Below are 23,249 nucleotides of genomic sequence, written 5' to 3' on the forward strand. Positions count from 1 at the left end.
CCACAAACTAAAGATTAAGGGGGAATTTTTTGAAAGCTGAAGAGAGGAAAAAAACAATAACACAGGCTTTCTTTTCTCTATTATGTGTTCTTGGCACTTTTGTTGAAGATTATCTGCCTATGTACATGTGGTTTTATTTCTGGGCTCTCAATTCTGTTCCAGTGATCTGTGTGTCTGTTTGTCTGCCAATACCATGCTATTTTGATTATCATAGCTCTGTGGTATAATTGGAAGTCAGGGAGTGTGATACCTCTGGCTTTGTTCTTTTTCTCAGGATCTCTTTGGTTATTAGGGGTCTTTTGTGTTTCCATACAAATCTGAAGACTTTTTGTTCTATTTCTTTGAAAAATGACATTGGGATTTTGATGAAAATTACATTAAATCTATATATTACTTTGAATAATTTTAACTATGTTGATTCTTCTAATTCATGAACATGGAATATCTTTCCATTTTATGTTTTTCTCAATCTATTTTAATAATGCTTTGTAGCTTTCAGTATATAGGTCTTTCATATCCTTTGTTAAGTTTATTCTTAGGTATTTTCTTCTTTTGGTTGCAATATGAAATACTGCCATTGCAACAACATGGATGGACCTTGATAATATTATGCTTAGTGAAATAAGTCAGTCAGGAAAAGCTAAGAATCATATGATGTCTCTCATATGTGGGATATAAAACTGAAACTGAACGGACACAGACAACAGTGTGGTGATCGCCAGAGGGAAGGGAGTGAGAAAGGGGTTGTAGGGTGGGTATGGAAGAGCATAATATATAGTCACAAAAAATGGTTTGAATTTAGGTGGTGGGTACACAGTGCAATATACAGATCTTGTATCATAGAAATGTATACTTGAAACTTATATGATCATATTAACCAATGTCACCCCAATAACTAAATTTTTTAAAAGAAACAATAGCCCTAACCGGTTTGGCTCAGTGGATAGAGCATCATCCTGCAGACTGAAGGGTCCCAGGTTCTATTGAGGCCAAGGGCACATGCCTGGGTTATGGGCTTGATCTCCAGTAGGTGGCATGCAGGAGGCAGCCGATCAATGATTCTCTCTCATCATTGATGTTTCTATCTCTCTATCCTTCTCCCTTCCTCTCTGAAATCAATAAAAAAATATTTAAAAATTAAAAAAAAAAAGGAAACAATAGTACATACAGGAAACAAAGACTTGAATTACTGCAAGCTTTCATCAGAAAGCCTGAAGGCTGGAAGACAGGAAACAACATGTTTAATGTCCTGAAAGAACAAAATGGGAACTCAGAATTCTACATCAAGTGAAAATATCCTTCAAGAATGACGGTAAAGACATTCTCAGATCAAGAAAACGAAGAAACTTTTCTTTACCATACCTATTATAAATGCTAAACAAAGTTTAAAAAATTATGCAAGAGGGAAATTGCACCTTCAGCAACAAATATAGATCACTGGAAATATTTATTGTTGGTAAAATAAACCTCAATAATTGTTTTCAAAAATTAAAAAACAAAATTGAGCTCATTTCACATCATGGCACCAATTAGAAATATAGCAAAAATTTAGAGGAATGAAATAGAAATATGTCAACAGTTTTGTACCAAAATAACCCAATGAGATAGAACCTAAGAACAGATTCTGAGCTTTCTTTGATTCATTTCATTGCTTCTCAAAACAAATTTGTTCTTTCAATGGTTTGAAATGATTGCTACATCCAGCTGGACTGTAGATGAAATGCATTATATCTTGGAGAAGTTATCAAACTCCAGTAGAATTTAGTCACAGGAGAAGAATTAGAGAAAAGCTGTGAGATTATGAAGCTGCTGCACAAGTGAGAGTTAATGGTAGAACTGAAAAATTAAAATGTTGCAAAATTACTAGAGCTAAAAAAAAAAAGTCTTTAAGCTCTTGAGGATCAAAGCTTTAGAAATCCGACTTTGCAAACAAAGAAAAGCCTATGAGGTTAGCTGATGAAAAATTGAAAATGAAATGAACTGAGGACATGATCAACAAAGCACTATGAAGACAGTGAAATTGGACCTAGTTTTTGTTATGAAATTAGTGCTTAGTTAAAAAAAGCTAAGTAGTTTGACAGAGATTCTGCTGGAAATAATATTAAGTGTTATTTCCAAATGAAACTGCCTGGCATTTCTGAATAGGAATGACTTACTTCCATTGTGTTTTAATTCTGACAGCCATTTGATTTTATGCATCAGCGTGGAATAAATACTTCTAATCTCTTTGTTCATTTACAATCCCCACGCCTCCCAAGCAAACACAAATATGTTCCCGTGAAGCAGGCTCTGACAATGTTGCATATGTATTGCTGTAGAAGTTAGTTGTTCGTATGTGTCTCTTCTTTGTTATGATGAGCTCTTAAAGAGAGGAGCAATTCCTATTTACCTCTGAATTGCCAGCCCCTGGCATAGTGCCTACTACATCAGAGATGTTCCATAAGTTACTTTCAAATAAAATGATTTTTGCACCTGTTTATGCAGGACTGGCTACATAATTTGAGAGCCCACTGTATAATATGAAACCCCTTATTCCAAAAATGATTAAGAATTTCAAGATAGCTGTTGCAGAGCAATAAATAAGCTCAAGTCCCTTCTGAGCATGGGGCCCTGTGCAAGTCCCATAGGTGCCTTACCCATTAAGCCCATTCTACCTCATTCTGCCCATTAACCACAGGCGTTTACTTCTGCTCCTAGGAGGAAGTCATTTAGGAAAAAACCCTCTATTTTATATTTTAAAAAACCACCATCAACAACAACAACATAATCACACGGATACAAGGAAGACAAAAAGCACTAGTTTTTGGCCTTTTGCCTACAACATAATGAAAAGCAGAGAGTTCCCACATAAGGTTAAAGGTGGAAAACAGTGAAAATTGCAGCGAGGTGGCAAGAATAAATGATCAACATATCATTAGCAAGCTTTGTAGCTTTTTTCTTTCTAAACCTACCTATTTTCAAAAAACGTCACAGTTCACCAGAATATTTGATTAGCTCAAACATTTTCAAATAATTTAAGATAAGTTCTCTGTAGTCGCATGCAGTATTCTATGTCATATATTAGAGTATAAAAAAATGTCACTGATACTAAACACATTTACGATTTCTTGCATGATTCAAAAGGCCCTTCAGGCTCTTCCAAGGTCATTGTTATGAGATATCTTTTTCCCTTGACCCTTAGGTGCAGAGAATTGAATTAATCAGGCTCCATAGTTCATGACATGTTATTAACATTGGGCTATAAAAAAGGCGTCTTTTGTTTTATTTATTTAGTTCCTTTTATTTCCTTACCTGCCTCACATTCACTATTCTGTCTCCAGGCAGCCATTCCATTCTGTTCAATGCATTTTTTGTTTGCACATCTTGTTATAAAAATGTGATTTTAAAATTTGTTTTGAATGAATTCAATGAATGAATTTAATTATATAGATTTATTTAGATAAATAATTTTGTATGTTATTTAGATTCTTATTTATTTCACTAGGCACTGTTTTTAAGATTCATCTATATTTGCCACATGAACAAAATGCATTATTTCTAACCAGTTCATAATATTCCAGGGTGTACACTCACCACATTCTTATCTGTTCTCCCAGTGAGGGACATCCAGGTTGGCTCTACTCCCACCACCACAAATAATGCAACAGTCAACATCCTTATATGTGTCCCTTAATGGATCTGTGTGAGATGTTCCTTGGATTTTATATATATTGAGGAATGGAATCGTTTAGACATAAGGCATGAGAAAATTTATTTAGAGAAAGTCAGCTCAGATCACTCTTCTGAATAGCTGCATCAATTTTATTTCCCACTAGGAATAAACATGAACTATTCTACCCCTACCACCCGGTTAATAGTTGGCACTACCTAGCTTTCTAATTATTACCAGGAGAATAGGTAATGATAGCTCATCATTCTTTTGACATGCATTTTCAGCACTTCAAATGAATTTGAGCATCTCTTTGTTAACTTTTTGAGTTTTCTCTTTAAAAACTGCTTTTTAAATTGTATGCCATGTTTCATTGGGGTTTCTGTCCTCTTCTTGTTAATTTGCAAAAATTCCTTTTATATTCTAGATATAACCCTTTGTCACTGTGAGATATTACAAAAATATTCTCCCTTCTGCCATTGTTATCTGTGCATTATCTTTGTCTATGATGTCCTTCATTGAACAGATAATTTATTCTGATAAAAATATAATCAGTTTAGAAGTTTAGTTCCTAAATCACAAAAATATTCTCTTGCATTTTTTCCATCACTTTTCCATCCTATTTTTTACATATATTTAATTAGATCGATGTGATACATACAAGAATCTATACAAAACCAGTTTTTCTAACACTACCAATAAACAATTTATTCTTTTCTATTGATTTGTGCTACAACATCAAAATATCATTGTGCTAGTTAAATGCTAAAATGTACAAAAATTAAATGCTAAAGTTGCCTATTACATATCAGACAAAATAATATATTGTTTTATGATTTGCTTTTGACAAGGTAGGAAGAAATTTTTACTTTGTAAAAGGAAAATTTACATGACAATTTAAGATATTCAAATTTAAAGGTGGTAGCCACAAGAAAATTGATCTCTCTGTCACAGGAGGTGTTTAAGCAGAGGTTGAATGTTCACCCAAAGGAGCCCATATAATGTGTGGTTGATAACTTGGTTCTCAGTCCTCTCATATGCAAAATCAGAGGACCAGGCTGTCTACTATCTAATGTCTTACCTGAGATTAAGTTAGGCAATTCTGTGCATCTAAATTTCCTTCCAGTTTAAAAGAAACAGTGATATTTTTCTAATGTTGTCTTTTTTCCTTTATAGAACATTCATATAATTGTATCAAATGCCTTTGCCCTGGAACCTTATGAAGTAATTAGCATATATCTCCACACATAAAATACTCAAAAAACCTGACTACAGCTTCTGTGTAAATGAGATGAATTATCCCCTGTATTGTTATGCATCAGGATTACCTTTTTGCACCTTTGCAAACTACTTGACTAATTTCTTCAAATAAATAATGCATCTCCTGCAAAGTTTTCCAAAGAATTTCATAACTGTCCTTGAAGACATAAAAAGTAAAGGTCTCCCTCCTTTCCTCCCTCCATTCCTGCCAAATTTCTAAAGAGTACTTTACACATATAGGGAAGGGAAAAAAATTGTCTTCTACCCATCTTGGGTTTTTCAGCTAGGACCCTGTAAATTAGATTGGCCAAAAACAAAAAGTTTACTAATATGTGCATCAACAGGGGAGCACCCAAAGGATGCATATACCACCTTATACTAAACAACGAAAAGGGTGTTGTGTCTTCAGAGAGGAGGAGGCCCATTATGAGAACGGTGACCAGGGGAAGCATGGTAAAAAAAGGTTGTTTAATAAGTTTGTTATGTAGATTTAAGTCCCACCTTCTTGATAAGGGTATTCCTCTTCCTGGAGCTGGGGAGAAGGAGACATCTTTACAAATGGAAATTTCCTTTACAGAAGGAAAACTTGTGCCCTGATTTTAAGAGGTTTACCTGCTTCTCAATGGTCTTTGGTTCAAAATAATCCATACACCTAAAAGCATATTGTGAGGTGGTACATTCCGGTATCTGTCACACATATCAAGTACCCAATAAACATTTCTACATTCTACTTCGTTTTAGTTGTGTGTGTGTTTTTTAAACCTGACTACATGCAAAAGTTTTGTATATAGTGGGGGAGGAAAAAGTCAAGTCTTAGTTTCAAATATTATTTCTGTGCCAGAAGAAAAGGAAAAGGTCTCTTTCAAACGTTGATGTCATTAGCTTCAAAATCATGCCAAAGTCTTGCCCTATCCTGCCTCTCCCAAAATAGTTTTTTACTATAAAATAGTGAAAATTAGCATATAAATTAAACCTCACATTATTTTGTCTCTGCCAGAGACCTTAGTGATACAGCTCAAGTTAGAGAAGTGTTCATAGGAAAGTGACATTTCCCGTCAGAAAGCTGGAAATTCTGAGGGCAGCGAGCCCATTACTAATGAGCAAGTGCATTTGCACAATAATTGTGTTGAGAAGGTTATATTATAGCAATATATTACTTTCCAGCACTATTTGAGCCTGGGTTATTACACTGCAATGAAATGACTGGAACAACAGTAAGATGCTATTTGATTTTCTAATTATTATTGAAGAATGCCTCCTGAGCCCAGCCTCAAAGGCTTTTCTTTTGAATCATCTGCAGCTCACGCTGCTTCTCATGCATTATACATTAAACCCATATGGTCGTTTGAGGTGGAGGGTCTCTAGAGGGAAGTCCCATATTTCTCTTTTCGCTGCGGGAAGGAGAAAGGTGGGCAAAACAAGAAAGAGGGAAGAAGGCTGGGACTAGTGAGATAGAAGGAAGGAACACCACTGGGCAAAGTTCGGAATTGGGCAAAGGTGGGTCAAATTAATAAACATTACAAAGAGATGGGAGCCACTTCAGAAGATTTGTTGTGTTTAGGTTTTTGTTGCTAAGCTGAGAGACCTCCTGAACAAGGCTGCTCTCTGAATCTGTCAGTTTCTAATAAGCATCTCAGTCCTATCTTTTGTTAAGATGAGAAAGAGCTAGAGCTATTTGGCAAAATGGTGTACACAGTTGAAGCTTGATTTTAATGGAATTATGTTTAAAATATATATCTAAAGGCATCTATACAATATAATACATACAAAAGGATTTCCTAGTTTTGAACAAATATATGTAATTTATTTTAAAAAGAAATTGTAGATATTTTCCAATATGCTCAACACCTTCCCCCTTTTAGCAGAGATAATAGATTAGTCATTCCTCAGAAATAGACCATAGAAAGAATTCCTTCAGCTATTCTCAACAGAGTAATGCATCTAAACTCTAATTTATGCAAATCTTGAAACTTACACCTATTTATTATTTATTTTTATTTCTATGCCCTGAAATTGTTGGCAGCAAAAATAGCACCAGGTGTTAGACCGGTGGAGTCAGACCAGACCTTTGTTCAGCAACCTGGGTACTTGAGTTCTGGCTCAGAAAGAATTCAGAGCCAAGACTCAAACTATAAGAGAAAGTTTATTTAGAAAGTCGCAAAGGTAGAAAAAGTGAGCTGTAAAAGAAACAGGCTGAATCAAAACCTCTTGGGGATGAATGATCCCAGCGATGGCCCCAACACACACTCGGTGTCACTGTCACAGACATTACCAGTCATTACAGGCCATTCCTCACCCTGCAGTGCATGAATAATTGATTGGCTGCCTCCTGCACATTCCAAACTGGGGATCAAAACCTCCCCTGGCCCCTTCCTCCACCCCTCCCAGCCAGCAGGATCCCAGTGGCAGCGCAGCACCGAGGGAAGGGGGAGGGGGGGAGGCGGGAAACCATGGGGTGGCGGGGCGCCAAGGGCAGCGTCGGCGTTTGGCATCTGTTCCTTCTGCACCCAGCCCAGCCACCATCACCTTCTCTCCCGACCCCACCGGGGCCTTCAGACCCTGATCAGCCTGGCCCTGATCAGCCCTGATCACCCGCCAGACCTAGGGACCCCACCTGTGCATGAATTTCATGCACTGGGCCTCTAGTATCAAATAAGAATTGAAGCACTAACCATGTGTCAGGTCCTATCAGATATCTATATACTAAGTGTACCAGTTAATAATAGCAGATTTTGTAATCAAAGAAAACATAATTTCAAGAGAAACATCAAAAGTGCTTTATTCAAAGTAATGTCCATCACTAGCTACACATTTCCCCATTTTTCAGGTAATTTGTGGATACTGTCCCAATAGAACTTTTCTTATTTTGAGGAAAACCATTCAGAAACCCAATTTTTAACTTCTTTGTATGTTTTGAAGTGCTGCTCAGAAAGTACATGTGCCATCGATCGGAAAAAGTGGTAATCTGAAGGAGCTAGGTCTGGTAAACACAGCGGGTGGGTTAATACTTCCCAGGCAAGATCTTTTAATGTGTTTTTAACTGGTTTTGAAGTGTGTGATGGTGTGTTATCAGGAAGCAAAATTACTTTGCTGTGTCTTCTGGAATATTCTGGTCACTTCACAATCAAAGTGTGGTTCAAATTGATTATTTGTTGTAGGAAGTGATCAGTATTAACGGTTTCACCTGATTTTAGAAGCTCATAATACACCACACCTCCCTGATCCCACCAAACACAGAGCATGGTCTTCTTTCTGAAGCAATTTGGACTTGCAGTTGATGTTGATGGTTGACCTGGATCAGCCCATAATTTTGTGCATTTGGGATTCTCAAAATAAACCCACTTCTCATCACCAGTCACAATTCGATGCAAAAAAGACTTTCTTTCGTGCCGTTGAAGCAATGTTTTACTGATGCCTTTTCGGTTTTCCATTTGTCTTTCGTTCAGTTGATGTGGCACCCATTTTCCTTCCTTTAAAACCTTTCCCATTGCTTATAAACTATCAGAAATTGTTTGCTGATCAACGTTTAATCTTTCTGAAAGTTGTTTTTGAGTTTGACACGCATCTTCATCCAATAATGATTGTAATTGTTGGTCTTCAAACTTTTTCGGTTTACCTGGACGTTCTTTGTCTTTGACATCGAAATCATCACTTTTAAAGCATTTAAACCAGTGTTCACAAGTATCTTGAAATGGAGCATGTTCACCATAATCTTCCCGAAGTATACGATAACTTTCAGCAGCACTTTTCTTCAAAATAAAGTAACAAATTATAACTTCCCACAAATGCTCTTTTTTGGGCATGAAATTCGACATTTTTAAGTGTAAAAATATCTATGATGTTAACATCTTCAGCAAATTTGACATATGAAGTTTTGAAGCTTGTTGTCAATACAACAAAATAGCATACATATCAAATCACATATACATATATATATTAACATGTGTAACTCCATCTATTGAAAAAAATTCACATTATTAATTCGTATACCTAGTATATAAAAGCTAAGCGAACGAATGACCAACCGAATGACAGGTTGACCAAATGACCGGTCAACAAGTCGCTATGATACTCACTGACCACCAGGAAGCAGACGCTCAATGCAGGAGCTGCCCCCTGGTGGTCAGTGTGCTCCCACAGTGGGAGCGCTGCTCAGCTGACCAACAGGCACTAGACGCTGGACTCACGGCTGACAAGCACAGCTGCAGCAGCTCGAGCCTCTCCCACCTGCGTGGCAGCACTACCAAGCGACAACAGCAGCAGGTGCAGCAGGGCCAGGATGAGTGGGAGTGGTGCAGCGCCCTGCCTGGGCTCGGGCTCCTCCCTGGATGCCTTCCACTTTGCACACTACTACATCCCTTAGTGGATGTCAGAGGTCGGGCCAAAACTAGCAGTCCAACATTCCTGAGGTGTCCTGGATTGCGAGAGGGTGCAGGCCAGGCTGAGGGACCCCACTGGTGCACGAATCTGTGCACTGTGCCTCTAGTTTATTTATATTACTCTTATTATTTCCACTTTACATATGAGAAAACTGAGGGTTGGTACACTTATATGACTCAGCTCTATAAAGTAAATGTTATAATTTAAATATTAATTATTATAAAATGCAAATTTTACTTTTGTTCTTTCAACTGGACACATGAATTAATGTAATTTCACTTTTAACTTTATTAGTCATGTTGCCCACAGAAATAAATACAGCCTTGAAATTTATTTTTATGGTGCTTCCTTTCCCATAGGAGAAAAACAAAACTAAATAACAATAACAAATAAAAAACATATGAATTAAAATATTAATGACATTTCAGTCAATGGGGTGTTAAATGTGATTCCACTCATTTCAATTTATCAACACCTCTTTATAAGTTGGGCAACATCGTTTCTCATTTGCAAATGTTCATTTTTCAATTAAATAACTATTACTTAAAAACTCTGATGTCGTTTAGCAAGCACAAGGTTAATGGAAGAGAAGTGTAAGAGAGGAAAATGTTTACTCTATTCTTCTAGGGTCTTTGGCTGGTCTAATAATTAAATAGACATGGCACAGATTAACAGTGGAAAAACAAATTTAATTTCATACATGCAGGAGCCTCACATAGACATGGGATGCTCTCTGACAGTCAGGCAATTGAGTTCATAAGCCATCCTGAGCTAAGGAGAAGTGTGGAGGTGTCTGAGGCTACAAAGGGAAGAAAGACAATTCACAAGAAGATGGGAAGAGTAAATGTTTAGTCAACAGATGTTGGCCATGCAGAGACAATGGCACACAGAGAAACTGGAACAAACAAGCATGGCTGAGCTCTCCCCAGCTTACTAAACCTTGCCCATACTCATTGTAGTTATCTCTGGTGACAGTTCTCTTCTTGAACCAGATCCTCTATCTAAATTTGGGGAGACAGTTAAGGAGGAGATAAAAAACTCTTCCTGAGTCTTTTGGGCCTTGGTTGTCTCCAGCTCAAAATAATCCATATACCAAGTGGCACATTTTGGGGTGACCTGTTCTTCCCCCCTTTAGAAGCATGCAGATGGCTCTGAACAGATCCTCCATATTTATTCTGAAATAGAGCAGGACTCCAAGGTGATATCCCATTCTACTGTTTCCATAAAGATGGTGTTTTCTCTTTACAATTCTGGCTTCTTAGCCCTGTGCTCTTAGATAGTTGGGAACTCAAGTGAGCTCCAGATCTCATTTTCTCACCCTTCTTGGTCAATGATGGACCAAGTCTCTCGTTCATGGCTGGTCTGTGATTCAACCTATACCTTGTACAACATCTATCTATCCCTTATTAACCAGGATGAGGTATGAACGTGCTGCTACAAATTATCAAGCATATGAATTATGATATTTGCAAAAAACTAACAATGAATTGTTTTAAATATTAAGCTGTGTGACATGCAAAGTCCTGAGCACTTTTCTTTTGAAATAATATAATCAGAAATTTGTTTGTTTCTGTTGAAGGCAAATAGTCCTCAGAAAATATTAGCTCAATTACAATCAGAAAAAGCAAAATTTAAAAAGAAGTATATAAGTACTCACTGTTCCACTTTTTAAATTAGGAAACAAGAGCTTAAAACTCCATTTAGTAACTGTAATTATATGCAATTGTAGGGAACAAAAAAATAATTCTCCCTCTATGTTTATGAGTTCTTGGCTGAGAAACCCCCACCCGATAATAAAAAGACAGATTAACAAGAGAAAATAACATAAATTCATTAACATAGATGCCTCGTGTGCACATGGGAGATAGGGAAAAATCAGTAACTTCCTAAGGTGGCCTAGCCCATAGCTTATATATCATCTTCAGCTAAAGGCAAAATAAAGAAAAGGGTATGTGTTTGTTGGGCAGGGAGGGATGGGGTGAAGGCCAGTTGTGAGAGGTTACCAGAAAAGGCCATGATAAACAAGGGTAAAGTTTGCTATGCAAATTTAAGTCTTTGCCTTCTCCATTGCTAAGTCTGTCGTGATTTAGTCATCCTTTTGCTACACAGAAGCAGACACCCTTACAAATGGAAATTTCCTTTATAAACATTAATTTCCCTTACAAAAGGCTAATTTATACTATTTACAGAGCTCATCCTATGTCTGCTATTTCTCAAAATAATCAGCTCCAATAATCCTTATATCCAAGAGGCATATTTAGGGTGGCATATTCTACTACTCTTTACGATGTAGTTATTTATTCATCTGTGTTCTCCACTAGATTGACTTAAAACTAGAAAACATTTCATGTATATTTATAATCTTCCCCCATTTCTACTAGTGCTTCACAATGCCTGGTAAGTAGTAAAATTCAACACAACTTATGATGACTCAATAAACAGCTATATAAATGAATGAATGAATAGGATGATAGGAAAGAGAGCTTCAGAAATTATTATCCTCAGCAAATGGGAAAACTGATGGCTTTAGATGTAAAAAATAGATGTGAAGAGAAAAGGTCTGAGATCTGATTAGTGGTAGAATCAGAACTGTGTCCCAGTTCTGCTCACCATGCTTCCCACTATTCCACACTTAACCCCTAAAGTACATCCTCCCAACAGTGAAATACAGAGAAGGGATTAATGAGTAGAAATGTGCATGCACAGATAGAAAGAAACTTAGACAATGTGAAAGGACATGGAGTAGCACAAAAACATAGCAAAACAGACTCACAACCACACAGAACACAAAGAATCAAACATAGAGATGGGCTTCTATGATCTGGTATCTCCACCTTGTGGTGTTTTGTGTAATTCACCTACAGACTTTTAATGTTATATTACATTTTCACAGCATTAAACTCTTATTTTTTTTTATTTATTGATTGATTTTAGAGAGGGAAAGAGGAAGGGAGAAAGAGGGAAAGAGAGAACCATCGACTTGTAGTTCCACTTATTCATGCATTCATTGGTTGCTTCTTACATGGGACCTAACTGGGGATCGAACCTGCAACCTTTGTGTATCAGGACTATGCTCTAACCAACTGAGCTACTTGGCCAGGGCATAACTTTAAATTTTAAAAGACTGTTTACCAGTTGGTATGCACGCCAAGGTATCCAACAATAGGCAACCAGTTAAATGAATCATGGTGCAGGTTTATAATGGAATACTTCTGTTACATAAATTATATACTTATACTGATATGGACCAAACTTTATATTTAAACTAGAGGCCCGGTGCACAAAAATTTGTGCACTCGGTGGGGGAAGGGGGGGTCCCTCAGCCCGGCCTGTGCCCTCTTGCAGTCTGGGACCCCTCAGGAGATAACGACCTGCTGGCTTAGGCCTGCTCCTGGGTGGCAGAGGGCAGGCCCAATCCCTAGGTGCAGCCCCTGGTCGGGCTCAGAGCAGGGCCGATTGGGGAGTTGGGGCACCGCCCCCTGTCATGCACAGAGCAGGGCGGATTGGGAGGTTGCGATGCCACCCTCAGTCACGCTCAGGGTGGGGCCGATTGGGGGGTTGGGGCACCGCCCCCTGTCACACTCAAAGCAGGGTCGATGGGGAGGTTGTGGCGCCACCCCCTGTCACTCACAGAGCAGGGCCAATCAGGGGGTTGGGACGCCTTCCCCTGTCACGAACAGAGCAGGGCGGATAGGGAGGTTGTGGCCCCACCCCCTGTCACACACAGAGCTGCAGGGCGATCAGGGGGTTTGGGCGCTGCCCCCTGTCACGCTGATCTGGTGCCAAGAGGCCTCGCGGCTCCGCTGATCCCCGTGCTGGGAGGCATATTACCCTTTTACTATATAGGATAGAGGCCTGGGGGCCGGCTGGTTTGCCCTGAAGGGTGTCCTGGATCAGGGTGGGGGTCCCCGCTGGGGTGCCTGGCCAGCCTGGATGAGGGGATGATGGCTGTTTGCAGCTGGTAACACACCCTTCAGGGTGGGGGTCCCCACTGGGGTGCCTGGCCAGTCTGGGTGAGGGGCTGAGGGCTGCTTTCAGGCTGGCAGTTGTTGACTGAAGCTCCCAACCGCTCCTTTTTTTTTCTCTTATTCTGGGCCAGCTTTAGCTCTGGCTCTAGCTCTGAGGCTTCGTATCTGGTTTGTTTGCCGTTCTATAATCGAAACAATGTATAACTTCAGCTCTGAGATCCCGGCAGGCTGAAAACTGGTTTCTAGGGTTTTGTTTAACTTCTACATTTGCAACATAGTACACAGTTACTTAGAGTTGCAACTCAGAGGCCGGCAAGTCAGGCGGGGAACGTTGGAGTCTGCATTCACTGGAGCAAGCAAGCCTCATGTCCACTTCCAGCTGCCTGGCTGCCGGCCGCCATCTTGGCTGACAGTTAATTTGCATAAGGATATGCTGATTAGCCAATGGGAAGGGTAGCGGTCCTACGCTAATTACCATGTTTCTCTTTTATTAGTGTAGATAATTGTAAAAAACAAAGTGAACAGGAGAATCATATGCTACTAAACAGGTGAAAAAAAGGAGGCATAGATATATATAAACCTGCTTGACAAGACTTGAATATCTCTGAATATGTATAAACAAGAATTTGAAAACCGGTTGACTTTGGAGACGAAACTAGAGGACTAGAGATAAGAAGCAGGTGTTTGTTTTGATATATTCGCCTTGGCAATGTTTGAAATTCTCACTAGATATAAATATAATTTTCTAAAAAATAAAAATGGATTTAAAGAGCTAGTCTGTCCCATAAGCTAGTAGAATCCCCTTATTCTTCAAGTTTTACCAGGAATTTTGAACAGCTATAGTCACAAAGCAACAAAATAAAATTAAAGGAGATTATATTCTTGGTTATAGACTGAATGAAACTATGCATTCTGATTCAGAGCACAGTGCATTATATCAAGTAAAGAATAAATCACAAAACCAGTTGCTAATCAGTAAGTTACAGAGAGGGGTTACTTTCATCCTCTTCTCTTCTACCCACCTCCTCTGAAGGTCTACCTTCTCAGATATACCAGGCCAAAAAGTACTCTTTTCCTGCCTATCACTTATTTTTTTTATTTTGAAAATATATAATGAAACGTGGACCTACCAACATGACTATTTTATGGTTTGATATGGGTATTTGAGTCAACTCATGAGATTATTGTATTAGCTACTTTGCATTCAAGTTGGCAGGTATAATAGCTCTTGAATGAAGACATTTCTTAAAGGGAGCAGCCAAAAAAGTAAGAAAAGATTATATGGAAAGAAAGCATGCCCTTGGATAGAAAAATAGGCTCGGTGATCTAAGTGTACTTTCTGAGGACTCCAAGCAGGAATGGCATAAACTATCCCTAACTGCCTTAAATCCTTCTTGGGATAATGTGAAGATGTAAATAAACAAGTACTTATTTATTAGCTCTTTTTAATTATTCTATTATTTTCTGTAAAAAGGGAAGCATGCCTTTAAGTCTCCACGACACAATGTGATTTGGCAATATAGAGACTCCCCCCCCTTGAGGGAGAGTGGCAAGTCACATTACAGAAAAATTTGTGTGGTGGGAATTACTGTTATAATCATAGTTGGAGAACCAATAAGCTACATTCTGTTTCCTCCAGAACTGATATCATGCACTCACAGGCTGTAATTGTGTTATAATAGAAGGGCCACATGCTTAGGAGGCAAAAATTCAAGTCCTAGTTCTACATTTCAATAACTTCATAACTTGTTATAAGCAACTATCTTAATTAAGTAATTATCCTTGATTAAAATTCTGAAAATATTGATTACACAATAATTTTTAAAATAAAAATAGCTAATAGAAACATTTTTAATGTAACTACCTTAATACTCAGCGATTCCACTACTGGGAATATATCCAAAGAAACCTGAAACACTAATTTAAAAAGAAAACATGCAGTCTTATATTCATTGCAGTGTTATTTACAATAGCCAAGATTTGGAAGCAGTCCAAGTGCCCATCAGTGGGTGAGTAAATAAAAAAGATGCAGTACATTTACACAATGGAATAATACTCAGCCATTAAAAAGAAGGAAATATTACCTTTTGCAACAGTATGGATGGACCTGGAGAGTATTATGCTAAGTGAAATAAGCCATCCAGAGAAAAATAAATACCATCTGATTTCACTTCTATGTGGAACCTAATGAACAAAATAAACAAACAAACAAAATAGAAACAGACTCATAGATAACAGAAAACAGACTGACAGCTCTCAGAGGGGAGGAGTGTTGGAGGGCTGGGTGAAAAAGGGAAGGAATTAAGCACAAAAACACTCATAGGCACACACACCATAATGGTGATTACAAGATGGAAAGTGGGTTTAGGGGGAGGTAGAGGAGGGTAAAGAAGAGATAAATGGTGACAGAAAGAAACTTGACTTTGGATGGTGAACACACAATGCAATATACAGATGATGTAATATAGAATTGTACACTTGAAACCTATATGATTTTAGTAACCAATGTCACCCCAATAAATTCAATACTAATATTTTTAAAAGCCAATATAAAATTTTCTCGAGGTTTTGTCCTTGATTAACCTCACTTTTACACTTTCAAGAGTGGTCTCACCTATACTATTGGCTTAATAACATCCCTTTCATGCCAGTAAGTGACTCTCAAATCTACATTTATAACAATAAATTGGTGCCTTAGCTCCATATCAGAATCCCAATACAGATGTCCTTCCAGCAAAAAAAAAAAAAAAGCTATAAAAGACATTATTGGGAATATTGGGGAAATGCACATAGATTGTTTATTAGATAACATCTTAATAATTTTATTTCTTGAGAGTGGTAATTGTATTTTGGATATGTAGGAGAATTGACTGGTTATTAGGAGATATTTGCCAAAATATTGAGGGGAGAAAAAGAGAGGGAGAGAGAGGGGGAAGGTTATCACATGGGCAAAATGTCAACAGATGGTGAACCTAGTCCAGAGTAGTTTATAGGTATGTATTGTACTATTCTTGCAACCTATCTGTAGGTTTGAAATCTTCAAAAATAATAAGATAGGAAAAGTATTTTTATATCTTTTCTTTCTCCTCTAAGCATAATTGGCTCAAAAATGGTTTCTTCTTTAGTTTTTCTAGGTTTAATCTCTGACACCACCATCCTCCCTGGACCCAGCTTAGCATTTGAGGTTAGTTTATCGCTCACTCTTCATATTTAACCATTCTCTTCCTTTCACACAAATCTTGATGGCCATTTTCATGAATTATTAAAGTTAACATATTTTAATATCATTTTTTCATTCTTTTTTCTCATCTTAGATTGCCTTTCTAAAACATGAATTTAATCATATCCCTTTCTCCCTGAAAAAAAAATGTTCCACTTATGCTGAGAGAAGAAAACCTATATTCATGCACCTCTTTCTATATTCCTCTGCCTTAATATGGGAACTGTACATAAATATCCACCTATATTCAGAAGCATCTTTTGCTTATGTCTGTGACAAATCTGCTTAGTGCTGGTATACTGAATCAAGAACAATCATTGTATTTAGAAGTATTTTTCTATCTGTTACTGTACATTTAAGAAATATTAAAACCTGAACTGAGAAAATCTATTTATGTGCCTTGGCTGCCTTAGAAATGAGGACACTGTAAACAGTTTGCAATCTAAATGGGAGGAGTCTGTGCAAAGATACAGATTTCTAATATGCTATGTGGGGTTAGATAATGTTGCCTGGCAGCATCTTTAATCAAATCTTAAAAAGATTGCCTAACAGAACCCAGCAGTCCTTGCTTCCTTTTTGTAAAAGCATGCCACTGTGAATTTGATTAACACCTTTCTCTAATCTCTGTGTTCAACCCAACCCCTTGTTTTATAAATTATTATGATTGGCCAGGGATTAGAATTGGTTTATTTGTTTTCAGGTAAAGCAGATTCAGGGAGTAGAGTTTTTTGGCCTAATCACAGATTTTTTAAAACAAGTACACCCACACATTCTTGTGAACTTGGCAAGTCTTTTGCCTACAAATAGTGATGTTCTGATATGCAGAAAAATTATTTTACTCTGAAGTAACTTTAGATTGAGCCATTTTTCTCAGAACATCAAGTGCTATCTTAAAAGATAAAAGGAATTATGACTCAATTGCCTAGTTAATTTCCTAAAAATTGAGAGCCATTGTCAGGTCAAGGAGGGTTATTCATGCACACACCCAATTCCCCTCAACTAGCCTCTAAGCCTTTTTAAGATCCTACCACACTTAAAACACAGACACACACAGCCCAGCACCTACATGCTCAGTATATGTTCAATAAATGCATAGATCAAGTTCTCCACCTTGTTTTTCTTTCCTTTAGTGTGTGCTAGATATTTTTATCTGAATTATTGCATTCAACTCTCCAGTTAACTTTCCTTTCTGATTATAGCATGGTAGACTTGTGGAACTGGAGAGCTCTCAGGCAACTTCAGGGCTTGTAGGATGCGGCTCTTTATTTCCTAATGAGAACATTGAGGTTAAAAGAAATTAAGACAGTTATCTGAAGTCATGCAATTAAAAAGTAGCAATTCTGGAACCAGCCTTAGTCCCAAGTTCCAGTATTCTCTGCTGAACCACACTGAACTGCTTTCCATCAAAGCAACCTTATTGTCTGGTTAAAACACAACCCTGTAAACCTTGGTATAGCCATTTATTTTTGTGCAGAACCTGTTCTTTTTTATCCAAATGAAGAAATATCAATATCTAAGACATATCTATAATAATAAAAGAGTAATATGCTAATTAGATCAGATGTCCTTCTGGACGACCTTCCAGACAAAGCCAGGGCTACAAGGTGGCCAACGTGGTGGCGGGGCTGAGGCAGAGGCACAATTTTGTGCACCGGGCCTCTAGTATTGAATAATCTAAATATGCACAAAGAAATTCATTGATTGAAAGACACCAACAACCTTTGGCATTATCACAATAAATAATGGAGGGAGAGAAAGTCCTTGAGATTTTTCCCAGGTTGATCCATGCGAAGATTTATGAGGCAAGTTTATTATCTTTAGGATCCCAACTGCAAAGACAGGAGATTAAGAAAAATATATATACACTGACTTTATCTAGTCACTCAGAAACCTTGATTGAGAGTCACCTTTGCTAGACTATGTGACCAGGTCAAGAAATAGGTTGGCATCTTCCAAAGTCTGACAGCCTGGTAAGGTGAAATGCTGTGGTGCTCACTCCCTGTAAAGCACATAACAACATCCATCGCAGTTCGCACAAGGAGGAGTGATTTTTGGATAGTCACTTCTCACATGCATAATAGCAGCTAAACATAAAAAATGTCACTGTGTAGATAATTGATAAGCTCTATCCCCTTTCCCACCCCCCCAGAGAAGTGTTTAACTGAGAAGAGAGACAACTTAGAGAAGTCTGAAACAATCTTCTGCAACTGCTTATATAATCTGTAGTTCCATTTCCAATGCATGCTATTTCTGATTTGGAGAAAAACAGATTATCCATAAAAATATTATTATACAGGAAAACCTTCTTAAACTTGGAAATTTATATTCCCAACTATCCGTAGCTTTCAAAAATATTTAAATGATATTTGACAAGAGGTAATTTTATATTGTGACTCATGCACACACAAACATAAAACTGGAATCAATTTTTATAATTTAGTATTTACTCTTATGACATGCAACACATTTGGGATATTGTCTATTAAATATTATTTTATTTCATTTTAAAAGTACTATTGTCATAACATTCTAAATTGATTTTATAGCCTTTTATTGGGTCATGGCCTTTAGGGTTTTTTTAATGCCATAAATATTAGGATAATGATAACAATAAGACCTGAGTGGTCCTTAGAAATATCCTTTTCTCCAGAAATTCCTTACAAATTCCAAAAATGGATAGTTTACACTTTAGTGGCTTATGGCAATAAAGATGAATGCAAATGAAATGAAAGTTAGTACAGGTATTTTATGTTTTTGTGTGTGGTATATTAGCTGTGATTCATAACTGTAGAATCAGGCAACTGTTTGTTAGTTACAGACACAAATATTGAGGGTTTTTCCCCCAGAGAGATGAGTTGTTGAGATAAACAGAAGGTAGGAGAAAGAGATAAGAAAGGAGATTAAGTGATGCAGTTGAGCTAAGATAACAGTAATTAATAAGCAATCTCTACTTCTCCAATCCGAGTAAATAGGGTCACCTGGCCAGGCCTATAATTTAATTCAGTATCTATCCTTATGGTAAAAAGTGAAATTTCTCCACAGACAACACCTGCCTGCACTTTCAAAGCAGAAGCTAACAAACAACAAAATCACTGAAAAGATAGAAATTATAAAGGAGGAATACTTTTCTTTATTTGCTTAAAATTTGTACCTACAAATTCAAAGAACCTATAAACAATTTCAACTATTTCATTTAATAATTGCCCCTATGTTACCAACATTGTGTAGAGAAAAGATTATGATTATGATGGTGATTAAACTTACTAATTTATGTATGCCTAACTTCAATAATATTCAATAAATATTTCATTAATGAATGAATGAAAATCTAAATTAAAAATTTGCAAGTAATTTTTAATATTGCAGTCATCTTATAAAGTCATATCTGAAAAAGATAAGTCCAGTTACTCTAAATATATTTGTTTATCAGTTCATTCAGATTAACTATGTATGATTATTAAATTATTCAATCAATTTTCTTCATTCCAATGTCTTCTTGCCTCTACCAGCAGAACTTGTTTTATTGCACTTCATAGATGTTGCATTTTTTTTAGAAATTGAAGGCAAGCCCCTCCACCAGCAAAAAGATTACAACTTGCTCTATTGCAATACTCACTTTATTGTGGTGGTCTGGAACTGAACCTGCAAGAACTCTGAGATATGCCTATAGTTTATTCGACTCCCAATCACTAGATGAAATAATATTCTGAAAAAGCAATTATTTATTCTATTACTCTTCTGCCTCATATTTCAGAGTCTTAAGCTTCACATTCAAGGTCTTAAAATTGTCCATAAAGACCTCCCTAACCTGGATCTTGCCGATCTATCCCACCTAATTCCACAGTTCTCCTCTTACACTCAACATATCTGTCCCATTGAATACAAATGGGTCTGCATCTCTGCCTTTGCTAATGTTCATCCCTCTTTCAAGAGGTTTCCCATTGCCTCAGCACCTATCAAATCCTACCCTTTATTTATAGAAATTCAAGTCTTAGCCAAACTCTTTCTTCTAGCCTAGGAATAAAAATGGAGACCATGTTTGCATTAGCTATATATTCTGCATAGCATGTCACTCTATAATTTAGTGACTTAAAATAACAATAAACATTACTATTTCTCTGTGTTTATGTGGGTTAGGAATTTAGAAGGGGATTGTGTGAGTGTTTCTGGCCCAGTCTCTCATGAGATTTCAGTCAGAGGTTGGCCAGGCTATAGTCATCTGAAGATCTGACTGAGGACAGAAGATTTGCTTCCTAAGTGATTCCTTCACATGTCTGGCAAATGCTGGCTTTCAGTGGGAGACCTCAGTTACCCTCCCATAGGCCTCTCCACAGGGTTGTTTGAATGTCCTAAGACGTGGAGGCTGGCTTCCCCGGAGGTGACAATCCAAGAAACATCAATGCTTCCTATAACCTAGCTTAGAAGTCACACACCACCACTTCCGCAGTATTCTACTGGTGATGTGGGTCAGCACTGATTTACTGTGTAGGGATTCAAAGCAAGGACATGAATATCAGGAGCCAAGGAGTATTAGGAGGCACCTGGGAGGCTGGATATCACAGCATTGATTGTAATCAACAACCTCTTTAGGGCTCTGCCTCTATCTACTGTATGAAATCCCTAGAGTCCATTAAATCTCCCCTAATATTTTCTGAAAGTATCTCATGTGGATTCAAGCACAGAGTTCTTTCAAATACCATGCAATTACTGCCATTTTTTCTCTTTTGTTCCATTACTGGCACTCAGTAGTATAATCTGCTACCCAGGCTTCAGGCTTATAAAACATTTTTCTTCCAGGTCTGGCACCAATCCTGAATATGCACCAAAAAGGTGTCCTGCTGGGCTAAAACCTCTGCTGTGCCAAACATGATGTGTTATTCAATGTTGCACACACCATAGAGACCACCTGTATGCCAGCTGCCTTCAGGGAGCCAGCAGTGTGGAACTGTGTGCTCTCTGCATAGGTAATAGAGAATCCCCAATAAGTCTTTGTGTCATACACCATTGGGTATGGAATGGCCATACCCAATTGATTTCAGACTTTATACAGCTCTTTAAATAGCTCTTTCAAATATTACTTGGTTCTTCCTAGCACCCAACCTGTGACCTTTGGGGCTTAAGGACGAGCTGAGTGATAGACACTGTTCTATATTAAAAATGAGTCTTCTTCAGTATTGATGATATTATTGGGCACAGATCTATGCCAGGTTGCCTTGTTCTTTGTAATAGTTATTTCCTAGGAGGTTTGCTAGAAACATTAAAATCTGCCTTTGGTAGATCTCTATAGCAAGAGTCCTAAAATGTGTTCAATTTAGGCTCACCTGGGATTGCTGCTACACTTCTCCTTATAACATCCTTTAAAGGTCTCTATCCCCAGAAATGGACAATCTTTTTATGAGAATAAACTGAGCCTTTTCCTAGGCTTTATTCTGAGGGATGATGAGATTTACACAATAAATACCCGGAAACCACCTGTGTAAAAACTTTCAGAAGTTCTGATAACAGAAGTATTGTAATCCATCTTGATTCAGAGCGTCTTTGTCAACCTCTTTGAAAAATTAATTATTTGTAGACTAGCCTTCTCCATTCCCTCATAGTACCATTTAGGGAGGCAAAGAAACTAATGATATAGTCCATGGGCTTTGAAGTCAGACAGACAGATTAAAAGCTCAGTTTGTCCACACAGTAGTTAAATAAACTTGGTCAAGTTACTAAGTATTATTTTCCTCATCTGATATCATACAGTTATTGTAAGAGTTACATAAGACTATTTAGGTCTGTGCTTGACAAATATGTGCTTACGAACATTAACTATTATCATTACCATCATGATCATTATTGATGCTGGCCCTTCCTTATCAAAGCTTCCTGGCATTCTGGAAAAATCCTCTTTTGTAGCCTGGGAATTCACATTGAGCTGAAGTCTAGCTGATTCTCCAGGCCACTCCATCAGCTATACCCTTTTTGTTCCCATCGTCAAATTTCACTTTTGGATCTTCAGGGCACAAATAATTGGAGGGGTGAATTTTAGCTCACCCCTTGTCTTTATTGTGGTTTCTAGAACTTTGACAATAGAATTCTGCCTATGAATCAGTTTCAAAGGCAGGTTACTAGGGTCCTTGGTCACATTCTCTGCTCTGCATTTTCTTTTTCAAAATAAATAATGGAGAAGGAGAAAGTCCTTGCCTTCAATCTACTCCCTTTCCTCAGAATTCATCAGTCAAAAAGACCTTAGAATTCAGTCACAACATCACTTTGAGAAGGGGGATATATTAGTTAAAATTTAAAACCTGAGTCCCACTCCAAATTTACTGAGTCAGAATACAAGGATGTGAAACTTAAGAATGAATATATATATATATATATTTATATCCTATGTACATAGTATATATCATATTTTTCCATGTATAAGATGCTATTTTTTTCTAAAATTGTTAGACTACAAATTGAGGGGCATCTTATACACAGAAGTCAGCTGAGGAGGGAGCCACGCAGGTGCGTAGCTACCCATACCTTGTCAAACAGGCTTCCTCCAGTCACAAGCCTTATTGTTACTGAAGTCAGCTGATGCCTAATTGGAGGTGGAGGTGGAGAGTGCGCAGATGCAACAAGGACTGGAGCCTTCTGAGCTCATAAAGATGTCAAAAATAAAACGATGAATACTAGTAAGCGACGGTCTTACTCTGCAAAAGTAATGTAAAAATTCAAAGTGAATATAATCAGCTATGCAAAAGAGCATGGAAATAGAGCTGCAGAGAGACAATTTGGACCT

Source organism: Myotis yumanensis, unplaced genomic scaffold, assembly GCF_028538775.1.
Source record: "Myotis yumanensis isolate MYYU_CA2020_CCGP unplaced genomic scaffold, mMyoYum1.0.hap1 SCAF_4, whole genome shotgun sequence".
NCBI lineage: Eukaryota > Metazoa > Chordata > Mammalia > Chiroptera > Vespertilionidae > Myotis > Myotis yumanensis.